This window comes from Vigna unguiculata, chromosome 1, assembly GCF_004118075.2.
Source record: "Vigna unguiculata cultivar IT97K-499-35 chromosome 1, ASM411807v1, whole genome shotgun sequence".
NCBI classification, from domain to species: Eukaryota; Viridiplantae; Streptophyta; class Magnoliopsida; order Fabales; family Fabaceae; genus Vigna; species Vigna unguiculata.
This window is the reverse complement of record NC_040279.1, coordinates 27070095-27083580: the sequence shown is the minus strand read 5'-3', so window position 1 is coordinate 27083580 and position 13486 is coordinate 27070095. Positions and strand designations below refer to the sequence as shown.

General features: G+C 25.9%; 1 long non-coding RNA gene across 1 annotated transcript; it reads left to right on the top strand.

The window, feature by feature from the left end:
- Positions 1-7060: 7060 nt before the first annotated feature.
- LOC114162672 lies at positions 7061-12125 on the top strand. The gene is made up of 5 exons (XR_003599277.1): positions 7061-7265; positions 7508-7595; positions 11188-11289; positions 11385-11590; positions 11781-12125. It is a non-coding gene; the product is annotated as an uncharacterized LOC114162672 (long non-coding RNA).
- Positions 12126-13486: the final 1361 nt, after the last annotated feature.

Below are 13486 nucleotides of genomic sequence, written 5' to 3'. Positions count from 1 at the left end.
AAAAAATGAAGAGCTGACACGTGGCACTACTCAACGGTATTAGTTCTATACTAAGGACCTAATTAATACTAATTTACAAAAATGTGAACCTAATTGAGACTAATAAAAATACGAAGACCAATTGAGATTTTGGTACAAAAACGACGAGGACCAACAAAGTATTTTAACCAAAAAATATTGATAAAAAATAACTTTTTTAGTGGTTAGAGTATTTTTTTTTTTATTTAAATGAGTTGATTTAATAAGTCTTAATTAAATTCAGTTTTCATTTAATGTTAAATTTAAATTCTTACAACCATATTGTTACTTGATTCTAAATTTTTTTCATGTCATGTTAGTTTTTTTTTTTTAATTTTGATTACATATTAATTAAACAAAATAATCACTTACTAAATAGTTCAATAATTATTTTTCTTTATAAAGTTAAAGTTACATAAAATATGCAAAAAATAATAATAAATAAATATAAAAAATAATAAAAATAATAAACTAATAATTACTTATACACTAAATTGTTTTAATATATGTCTTGTAAATAACATTGTTGGTCAAACTAAACTAATTAGATCATAATCACCAACTTAATATTCTATTTATATTATCTAAATCTAATCGTCACTAAAATTTCCATACGATTCATGAAGTTTGTGATTGAGAAGTAGGTAGGTGTGACAATGAGAGGAAAACACATGCAGTGGTTTTTTTTTCAGCTAGGTTGGTCATGCTCATTGCGAAGTTGTGTGCTGTCTATTTAGTTTTGGTAAGTCTTTAACATGAAATTGTCTATTCAAATTACTTCACTACTTTTACATTTTTTCTACTAATAAAAAGGTTGAAAATTTTCTCTCTCTCGTATCTTAATCTTATTCTAGCTTCCTTGAAAAATCTTTTATCCAAATTCATCCCTTCTAGTTTGTACATGATACTATCTAAATTGTTTTTTTTTTTTACCCAAATCACTATCATATATTTTCATTGATGTGTATTAAATCATTATGTATTTTTATAGAATGCAAAATATGTTTTTTTTATTAATTTTATTATTATTTAGTTTTTTGATGTAGATGATAAGATTTTTAAAAAATTAAAGTTTTAATTATTTTTGATTTATTTATGTTTATTTTAATTAAATACTATTTTTTTATTTTTTATTTTTAATTTAAATAACTAGTTTAAAATTTTATTCAATTTTTTATTTAAATTATAAATTTAGATAAATAATTTAAAAAATTATTCAAATTATTTTATATTAACAAAATTATATCTAAATATAAAATGCGAGAAATTAGAGAGGATATTTTGTGTAGTTAACTATATTTTCTTAAAATTTTATTATTTTTAAATATATAGAAAAATAATTTTTTTATTTAACAGGTTTGTTTGCGCCCAAAACCACAAAAGTAAGTCATGCACATATGATAAAAGAATCATTCGTTTAACATCAAATTTATTTTATCTTAAAAGATAAAAATATAAAATAAATTTTATTTAACCTAAAAAAATACAAAAATATATTATTTTTTGAAACATCAGTCCTCTATGACCTTGCCATAATTATTGAAATGATCCAAAATAACATATTAGAATAGATTAGAATAGGATATTTAATTGAAACTCCAAGCTAAAAACCTTTCAATGAGCTTACCATATTTTAGAAAAATAGGGAAGAAAGAGACTATAACACAAGATATCAAAATAATTTTTTTTGGAAATTTTGTTTTTCTCTAAAAATTCATTGCACCAATTGTTGAGAGATGAAAGCGTTTATGATGTTGTTTCATCAGTGTTTTTATAAGAATAAGTACTTGTAAACAAAAACATATATAGATGAAAAATATTGAAATGTGTCCCCACGATTCTGTATACTACCATTAATATTTTATATTATATATAATTCTTTAATTGTATCTAGTCCCCTTCCAACCTGAAATCGAATAACTCACCTCTAACGCCTAATCCTCCATTTCCTCTTATTGGACAACTTTTCAATTGTACTTTTTGTAAGAGTATACACTACGCTCTAAATATCATTTTTGTTGGTTTATTGATAGATATGTTATTTTTCAACCATAACCTTTTTACTATCTTAAACTAAACATATTATTGTTTTTATTGAAAAGTATGTCTTCAAGCTTTTTTTCTCTTAACTTCTTAAAAATTTATTATGGAAATTAAAGTCATATCACATGTTCACTTATGATTTTTTTGAATTTTTTTATTATTTTTTTTAACTTTTTTTAGTTTTAGTTTTTGAATTTGTTTTACGTTTGTTTTCTTTTATTTAATCTAATCTTAATTTTTATAATAACGGAGTAAAATTGTCTCATTTTAGATTGGGACAAAATTTATTATTTTTATAAATCTTATCTTACTAATTTTACTAAAATTCTATTTTTACTTAAAATTGACACTTTTATTAAATAATTTTGAAAATATTTTTAAATTAATATTAAAATCTATATAAATTTACTTAAAATCATGTTAGTAAAATTTTGATGTGATTATTAACATATAATGTCAAATCAAAACATTGAACAAATTAAAATTAAAAAGGTAAATAATATAATTTGTTAAGATTCAAGTATTAATTCCATATACTTTTATTTATTTATTTATATATATATATATATATATATATATAAATTTTGTAGTATCACTAAACTATTAATCTTTCTCTTATTCTTATTCTTATCTCACGTATTCAAGTTCTAAACTAGAACCACCATATATCAACAACTACAACGCCATATTTTGGATTGGAATTGGATTTTGTATGAAAATGCTAATAGCACCTCTCTACCTTTACTCTCACTCTTATTTTTACGGAAAATATCTTGTTCAAGATTAAATTTGACACCGAGAATGAAAATATATGGGAGAAAAAAATACAAATACAAATACAATAAATAATACGATAAAAAAATAGTAGAAGGTAACGAGTTTTAACGTATCACTACTTTATTTTCTTTTCATTTAACTGAAAATATTTTTCTTATATATTTTTTTTTCAATAGTGCTTTATTAATGGTTCGTTTGGTTTAAGAAAAAAAGTTGAAAATAGAAAGAAATACCAAATTTAATTTTTTTTATACAAAAAGTAAAAAATAAATGGATCTTATTAATATTTTTATTATCTCTGTTTTATTTTCATTTTTTATTATTAATTTTCAATTATTTCTGCTTATTTTTATCTTCTATGTATATGGTTCTGTTCAGACATTTCATTGTCTCACCAACCCATCCACGTGTGGGTCCCTCTCCTCTTGGGTCAAACTTTATAAAAGCTAGCACTACATGCCACCAACCAACCAATATATAAATTACTTAACTTAGATTAACAATTTAGACTAATTTCAGTATTTTTTTAAAAATTTAAAGTATATTTTTACATTAATAATTTATGCAAAAGCCTTTAAAATGAAATTCTTAATTCTAGTTGAAAGTAAAAAAAAACTATAATGATATACATTTAAATTATGGGTATAAATCACAATACCGATTAACGTTTTTAATAAAAACATTTTATTTATTGATAAAATTAATTTACCGACTTTTGCTTTTGTAACTAAGCAAACATTGTTACCAACATCGACAACAAATCTTCCCACTATAGCAATGGTTTTGGAGTTGTTACATAATTAGTATTAAGTTTAAAGAAAGAAATATGTAAGCATATAAAATATATTTATGGTATTCCATAATTCAAAAAGAATTATTTTGAATGTACAAAATCTTTAATAATGGAAGTATTTATATAATTTAAAAAATAAATATTTATGCAACAACTATTCTTTAACAAATCATTAATAAATCATTAGTAGTTTCATTGCTTCCTATTCTTTTTATTTCTTCGACTTGCATTATTCTCTACTAATATAACATACAATCACTATACAATTACTATTGGTGGATAAATCATAATGTAACAAATAAAAAGATAAGCTAGCATTTAAATCATACTTAAAAAATTTTAACATTAATCTATATAAACCATTCATTTTTTCAACATCTCACACATCATACTAAATCATTAATAGCATAAAGAATATCACACAAACAAATGATCTCCTGACCCTTTCATATACAAGAAATCAACAAACTCAACATCCGAAAAACTAGTGTATTGACTTCCAATCACTTACCAATATTCTTGATATTTATAATTGCATGTATTTTATTACGTTTGAGTGTTTCTATTAATTCATATTTGAAACTTTTATTGATAATCTAAAGAGTATCTATGACTCTAAATTCATCGATAAATAACAATAATATTATTCAACATTTTTGATGATTTTTTCAACAAATTATTTTGACTTATACTCTATGATGCAATGATATTTCGAAGTGGGTAACATATCCATGTCCAGACATGTATTTGTATCTAATACTTTAAGATATTGTACCGATGAAATATATAATATATAAAACAATAGTATTCTTATGGTTAAAATACCTTTTTGGTCCCAATTTTCGTCAAGTTTTGTCAAATAAGTTCTAATTTTGGTTTTGTGTTCAAATAGGTTCCAATTTTTGTCAATTTTGTTCAACTGGGTCCTTTTTTGCTAACTCCGTTTAAATCATTAATGACCATGAACAGTGACGGCCACATGTCATTTCGTGATTTTTTTTGAATTTTTTTTAATTGTCCACGTGTTAACCTAGTAGCATGTTACGTATCAAAATCAATGTTCTATATTCAATTTGGTCTTATATTTGTTATTTTTGTTCAATTCAGTCTCAATTTTGTTCCTATAGAAGATGTGACCAAATTTAATTTTTATATCAAAGTTATAATGATTTGAATTTTAATATATTATATAAAAATATTTAATAAAAAATGTGAATTTTAATATAAAAATTAAATTTGGTTTCAATTTGGGGAGGAACCAAATTAGTTCATGTTAACAAAAATTAGGACTAAATTGAACAAAAATAACAAATATATGGACCAAATTAAATATAGAACATTAACTTTGACATGTGGCACGTTGCTGAGTTAACATGGACATTTAAAAAATTTTAAAATTTTTTAAAAAAATTCAAAAAAAATAAAAAATTAAAAAAAAAACCCACGAAGTGACACGTGGAAGTCACTGTTCATGGTCATTAATGATTTAAACGGTGTTAGCAAAAAAGGACCTAATTGAACAAAATTGAGAAAAATTAGGACCTATTTGAACATAAAAACAAAATTAGAACTTATTTGACAAAATTTGACAAAAATTGGAACAAAAAAAATATTTTAACCTATTCTTATGATGATAATAACTTATTATTTTTTATTGTGACAGAGTTTAATAGATATTATTTTAATTTGAATTCACACAAAACAATTATATAATTATCATATTTTTAAGATTTTTTTATATTTTTAATATATATATATATATATATATATATCACATATTTTAATATTTTTAAAATTAAAATATTAACATATCAGATACTATTATATCCAATACATCTCATATTCGTATATTATAACTTATAATTCTGAAAGAGAAATAATCGTTAATAATAAAATTATTTAATAATAAAATTCTTTCGAGTTATACCTTGTAATGTAGGTATTACTAATAAAATTATTAGTTTGTAATGTCAACCTATTGATAAATATAAGTTTATAATATTAAAATTACCTCTAACAACTTACTTGTTAATAAAATTTTGTAGATAAAATGGTATTTTTCAACAAATTTTATTCCATCAATATAAATTAGTTAATAATACTATATATTTTCTTATAGTAACTTTATACCCCATGCAATCTTCATGCATGTCTTCTATGGAAGATCGAGAAGTCTCTTTTAGAAATGTTTATACATCTCAATCGCCTTTTGGGGTTGACAACACGTAATTGGAACTAGTGTGTAGCTGTAAAATGTATGACCATTTTTTCTATAATTATATTAAATGTTTAATAATCAAAATAAATTTTATAAAATTAATTAATTGTATATATTATATTTTGAATTAGAATAATAGTAATAATCATTAAATTAATGAATAATATAATATTTTAATATAATATACTGTTTAAATTTGAAATAAATTGAATAAACAAATAGTTTTATGTGGAAATTATCATGTATTATTTATAATGTATAATCCAACATTTATTTATAATAAATAATTCAATTTTTAAAATAAATTCAATAATAACAATATGTAATATATAGAAATATAAATGTGATTAAAAAAGTAAAATATTCACTATTTAGTTAAGTGTATATTTTTCTAATTTCTATAAAAAAATTATAATATATTTATTATGTAATTTTATTTTTAACATATGATTGAAATATATTTATCATATAAAATTGCAATATATTTATTAAATATGACGTTGGTTAAAATTTATTTTTATAAAATAAAATATCCCGTAATTTGTAATGAACATAAAAAATATATAATTATTTCTCGAAAATTATTTTTAGATACTAATTTTGAAAAGTTTAATTTGATTTAAACTTTTTATAAATAATTAAATATAATCTGGACACAAAAACATTTTATTTGATAAATTAAATTTCAATTTCAGTTCCTAGTTTTATAAAATTTATTTATCTATTTCAAAATATTACAAGTTATATAAAATAATTAATATAAATTAAAAATACAATAATAATAGAAGATAAATATCTCATTTTAAATTAATGGATTTTTCTATCAGTAGAATAAATATCAATGTAATTTTTTTAATTTATAAAATATTTATTATTTTATTTTATTTTTAATATATATATATATATATATAATATTAAATATACTGTTTTCTAAAACTTATCTTTGTAAAATAAAGCTTTAAATAATTTATAATAAACAGTAAACAGTATATAATAATTTATTTAATTTTTTTTTAAATTACTCCTCAATAAATTAAATTTGATTTGGATTCTTTAACTACAAAAATATTTAATTTTAGAAGGGGTTAATTAATTGGGGTTATAATAACCTCCAATAAAATACCATATACCGGAGATTTAAAAAACTCAGTTAAGTACCGAAGGTTTTTTTAAAGAACTCCCGTAATATTTAAATTTCAATTGATTTTTTCATTTTGTTTTTCTTTTGTAAGTTTTAATGTTTTAGAAACACTATTACAAGAGTTGTCTTTCTCGCGTGGTCGTGTTCTTCGGCGGAGAAGATTGTTTAAAAGTCTCAGGAACCGTCCTCCACCACCACCGCTGCACATCCTTCTCCACTGTTCTTTCTCACTGTCTCACTGATTCACAGTTCTTTCTCACCGAGTGAAGTTTGAGGTAATGAAGATTGCTCTCCCTTGCTTCCAATTTCGTTTTCATACTTCATCTCCCTATTTCGTCTTTCGATTTTTCTTTTCCAATCTCCCGATTTCGTCTTCCAACATTTCAATCTCGGTTTCGTTTTCATTTCATTTGCTACTGCGCTCAATTTTTTGCTTTCGATTTTGCCCTAATTTCGTTTCTCTTTTCGATTTTGTCATTGCGTGTGATTTTGCCACCGCCAAATAACCGTGCCATAGCCATTGCAATCGAAGTACGTTCGATTTTGCCACTGTCAAGTAATCGTGCCATTGCTACTCTCTTTTCGTGATCCTCTTTTCATATCAGGTTTGTTGCTCTTTCAGTACTTTCTTTTTCTACTATTTGCATATTTCGTTATAATTAATTGTAGGGTGAAGGATTTGTTTGAGATTTTGATGGATGAGAGTAAGTGGAGGAATTTTTGTAAGGATTTCACACATAACAATGCGAAGATTATCAACGAAGAAAATAATGAAAATGTAAGCCATAGGAAAATTTGTCACCACCTGCTTAGGGGCCACTCTGTTGTGGTAACATTCAAAGGATTATGAGAAGATTTTTTAAGGTGAAACTAGAAAGGTATTAGAAGGAAGATTGAATGCCTTTTAGAACTCCAGAAATCAGTTTATGGAATGTAAAAAACCAGGATAAAAAACAGGGGAAGTATAGATAAAAAAATAGTATTTGGAGGTCCAACTGAAAATCCTAATTAGGTGAGAGGACCTGGCAAACATGAACTCCAAGGAGTTTCTTAAAAAAAGATTGCGAGAAGAGTTTCTTACTTTTCATGAGGATGAGAATGTGGTGATGGCTTTGGCAAATATCTTATCTATTACTAAGGTATACATCAGGAAGGAGTTCTAGGTCTCTCAAGAAGGTATTTACTTATGTAAAAGATTTCATGAGAGTTATCAAGAAAAACTGAATGATTGATGTATCAAATTGTGTCAGTAAGGGAAAAGAGGGGAGTTAGTAGGAAGATAAGGAATATCAGGGAGTAAAGAACAATGATCATGGCGTCTCAAAGACCACTTGTTCCTATTTTCAGTTTCAGTCTTTGTTTTGCATTGAATATATACCACAAATATTGATATCCAACTATACCAATATTTGTAGACAAATAATGTAGTGGACTTGGTTAATTGAGTGTTTACATTCATTTTTCAACATGCAATGATGCTCTTCTAGAGAACTTGGAAGTTAATCCTCACTTGGTTCTTGCTAAGATTCATGTTCATCATATCCTATTCATCATAGAAAACAACCCTCATTCTCGAATATGTTCTCTTAGTTACTAGTAAAATTGAATATTATATGTAAAGGAAACACAAACAGATCAAGAAAAAACTTGTGATGAGTTTCTAGCTAATGGTATTCATAACCTGGTGGTAAAGATAAACATAGTAGCTTGTCTAATCTAGCCGCAACAATGTTATTAAGTAAATTAAAAAGAGTTGGTTGAAGGATGAACAATACTTTGGTCCTGCATACATTGTAGGGAAGTTATTTGTTGTGCAAAATTCAGTAAGTGTACCAAACAAGATATTCACTTGATTAAAGAAGTCAACAACTGCACATAGAAACAAAATATAAATAACAATGTGCAAAATTTCTCAACTTTCCCATGAAATATGACCAATGATGCATAAATAAAACACCAAGTACCATCAATTTATAGTTAGAAACTAGAGCCAAATATTAAAGATTCTTACTGTTTACAGCTAGCCACTCGTTGATATCTTCACCAGGAGGCAGTTTAACTGCTTCCCTCAAGTTTCCACTACCCAATGTGGCATCAATGTGTTTTTGAAGTTGAGCACCCTACATTTTATAACCAAAATGCATAGAAGGTTCAATTGGTTGAACATAAACCATAAACAAAATGCAGAAGAATCCATTAACCAATCGACATATAAAAATACCAACTTTACTTCCCGATGGGGCACTCTTTTTTGGACGAAAAGTTTTTTGGTTTCCGCATGGATCAAAGTTTGATTGCATGGGTAGTCATTTATAGAAACAAAACAAAAGTACACCACAACACTTTGAGACAAGAACATAAAAAGAGACAATCATTTCACTTTCAAAAAAAGTTGCAGATTGGAGCAATTTTGGTCATATAATGGTTTCTACCAGTGATCTATGCCCAATAAATGCATATGGATTCAAACTAGAAGCAACTAAAACTCAAAAAGATTCCATGTCCCACAAAATCAAGTATGACCAAATTTCTGCCATGACAAAACCTAGTAATATCACTCAGTTTAGAAACATTTGTTATATCAGGAATTTCACCCCTTGTTCGGTTCAAAATATGTAAAGGGCTAAAATTCCTTCCTTGCAATTTTGCCTCTCCCCCAATGATGGAAGACTATATTTTTCATCCTCCTCCATCCTCTGATCTAAACAACCCTTATTACTTTAATTAGATACCTATTTGAATTCTCTGTCCTGAATCGCTTGATCAATTCCTACTTTCACCTTCTGAATGTGGCAAACCACCATTGTATAATATAATAAAAGCAATAATGAAATTAAAGCATATAAATTTCATAGCCATGTTATTAACATAATCAGTAATCATTATGTCTGTTATAGTTTATCTATCAGATGATCAACCATCCCATTTAACAGAACATAGAAGACAATTTACGTGCAAACAGATTAAGAAAACTCTAAGATCAAACAAAGGGAATAAAAACACATCTTAAAACAAATCAAGAGCGACCTAAAAATCAAAATCCAAGCTTATCCTCATTTGGTTATTTTTCCTTTTTAGCCACTTTCAATTTTAAGAGTTTGATGAATGAATGATAGGCTTCAATTCGGATATCCTTTTTTATTATAACAGTTGCACATGAATTCAGGCTTCAAATTAATGGTGAATGAAAGCATTAAAATCAAATATCCTTTTTTATTCCTCAAGAAAAACCTATGTTGGTGGGCTTAAGTTTGAAATGTCTCTTCAAAATATAGTAACTTAAATATGTTCAAGTTGTCATAATTTGTTGTACAACGTTAAATATAATGTTTTACTATATAAGTGGAAAGATAGAGAAGAAAAAAACTGATGGGCTTATATATATATTATTTTTTTTCATATATGATATACTATAGTCATATGAGTTATGATTATAGTCATGTTTATTGAGAGCTTATGGTTCCATATGGTTATATAACATTAGTCTTACACATATAAGGCCTTTGACACTACTTTAATCCCAAAATCTTAAGGCAATGTTGTTATGGGTCTTTATTCTTATATAATGTTTAACTTTGTCTTTTCTATCCAATGTGGGACTTTGACTCACACTTGGACTATTCCCAACAAAAACTATAACAGAAAGAAAAGGAAATGGATTAATTTTCAAGTGGCTTTCATGAGTTTCTTAACTCACAAGTTCTCCATTTAAAAATGCATTGCTTACATTGTTTTTAATTTTCTTGGCAGAATATAATTGTCAAAATCATGTTTTGTCAAATGATGTTACTAAAAAGTTCTTTTCTATTAGCATAGTTTATTAGTTTTTTTTTTCTTTTTCTATAAGATTTTTTTGTTGCTTTACCTTGTATAAATACACAAAGGTTTCTCCTTGCTTTACTTTGTATCATAAGGTATTTTAAAGATAACTTTAATTAATCTTACTTTTGTAGTGTTAATATGATTAATATATACTCTTATTTAACAATTTGTTGTGATGAAAAGCCAAACTAAAGTAGTTATCACTTATGAATTCATATCAATAACAATAAATTACACTCTATAGTGCTCACACATGTGGATCTAAGAGCATTGCAAGAAAAAGAGATGAAATGGTGACAATACTACATATCTTGATGTGAACTTTTTGTTTCAATTTTTGGATATATGTGTCATATTTTTTCTTTAATTTTATAGGAAAAAGAGTGTGGCCACAAGGCTAGTAGAGGAGAGGTATGGATAACAACACATAAACATGCTAATGGAGCCTTTGTGAGTGATGAAGCAAGGGAAATCAATGTAAGTTCAATTCTAATAAAGTCTATAATTGTCAATCATACTTTGTGTTATTTTAATTAGTTTCTTCTTATGTTCTTTGTATGAAAAAATTCAAGTATATGGATCAACATCATCATCATCTGTATCAAAAGAAATATCAAGTACTGATTCCTTAGCTTTTGCTTTCGGAAGCCAAGAACACTATGGACGTGTTAGGGGTTTGGGTTTGGGTCCTTGCCCATCTAAAGTGTTTGGCTCCAAGGGTAATTCATATAATGAAACATCTTCAAGTTATCCTTCTAATGCTCAGTTACAAAATCAGGTTAATTTTTTAGTTTTGATCGTGATGCATTACTTTTATCAAATTTGACGTTTGAATATATTTAAAGTAATATGTTATGTAAACCAAGATTGTCAAAAATGCTTCATTTTTTTTCTTCAAAAGTAGAAAATAAGAGTTATTTTCTCTATTTTGATGAATTTTGTGTTTATCATTATTTTTGATATGTTAGGTATCTGATCAAGGAAGTGTTCCTAACGAAGAAACAAATGATCAACATCCAACACCGCATTAGATGATATTTTTCGTTTACTTTTGGAATTTTTCAACAAAGATGCTTCTAGAAAACTTTTGGTTAATTATGTTAATGGGGAACAACTCTAATTTCCTTTTACATTTTGGTTTATTGTAGGTAGATAGTGCACTGCTTATTATGTCACTATCATTCAAATGCTACCTCTCCATCACTTATTATATTAAGAGCATTATGACTGCTAGTCCACTATTGGTACTATTTGAATGAATATTTGTATTGGTACCATTTGAATGAATATTTGTATTGATTGCTTATTTTGAAGTGACCTTGAAGTTTTTGCTTATTTGTATTGATTGATACCAAAATGTTAAGCAACAAATAGGAAATTCCATAGAATAAAGTTCTTTTCATACTCAAATAATTAACTAAACAAATCAATTATCAGGAAAGTACAACTTTAGCATTATGAGCACTAATAACTTTTTGGTATTAACAGGGTTTTCGAGGAATTAACGGGGGTTTTTGGAACCCCCAAGCATTAACGAGGGTTTTTGGAACCCCAAACATTACCAAGGATTTTCGGAACCTCATGCATTACTAGGGGTTTTTAGAACCACATGCATTACTGGGGGTTTTAAGAACCCTAAGCATTATTGGGGGTTTTCAGAACCCCAATCATTAATGAGGGTTTTCAGAACCCTAAGCATTAATGGGGGTTTTCGAAACACCCGGTAAATTGCGCTACTTCCAAGGGTTGCTTAAAACCCCCGGTAATCCGTTAGTCACGCTTGCTCTTTTGGAAGAATTTCAAACCCCTGGTAAAACCATTAGTGGGGGTTAAAACCCCAGAAACGTCAAATCCCCACTAAAAACAATTATTTTTGTAGTGTTTATAAGTAAATGAGATATATTAATTACATTAAAAATATTTTGACTTTCTCACTGAAAAAGTATTTGATAAAACATTGATGGTAAAATAAATTTAAATATTTTTATGTTATTATATGTAAATAATTTTAATATTTGTATGTTATAAATATTATATATTATTTGATATATTAAAAAAAATTCATAAAACTTACTATCCATTTTAAAATAACTCTGAAAATTTAGATAAATTAGTTAATTGAAATTAAAAATATACAATAAAAAATATATATTGTTGAAGGCATTGAATTGTGAATCGAATAAACATATCAGCATGTTAAAACTAACTAAGAAATGTGTCATACATAGAAAAGAAACAAAATGAAGATAAAAGAGATTTTGGGGAATTTGATAGATGTAAGAAGACATCAAGAGAAGGACAATCAAGAAGGAGGTTGGAACTAAATTGAAAAGAGCATTTATATGCAATAAATGTTATAGTAGAAGCAATAAAACATTTGAGGCTAGTGGATAGTTTAAGATAGTTATTTCTTTAAATAGGCTAGCTCATGTTAGGTGTCAGTGTCATTACATGAAAATGTTAATAAAAAAGTGAAAAAAAGAAAAGGAACAAAAAAAATATGGGAACCACAACAAAATTATGATAAAATTACAATGTATATATAGGAAAAATTACCTATTATGAAACAAACTAAGTAAATACATAGATGGAAAATAGTAAACCCATGCAACACCTAACAACTCAACATATGTCAAGATTTATCCTTAGCTAACTCTCTCACATTCCAAAAAAC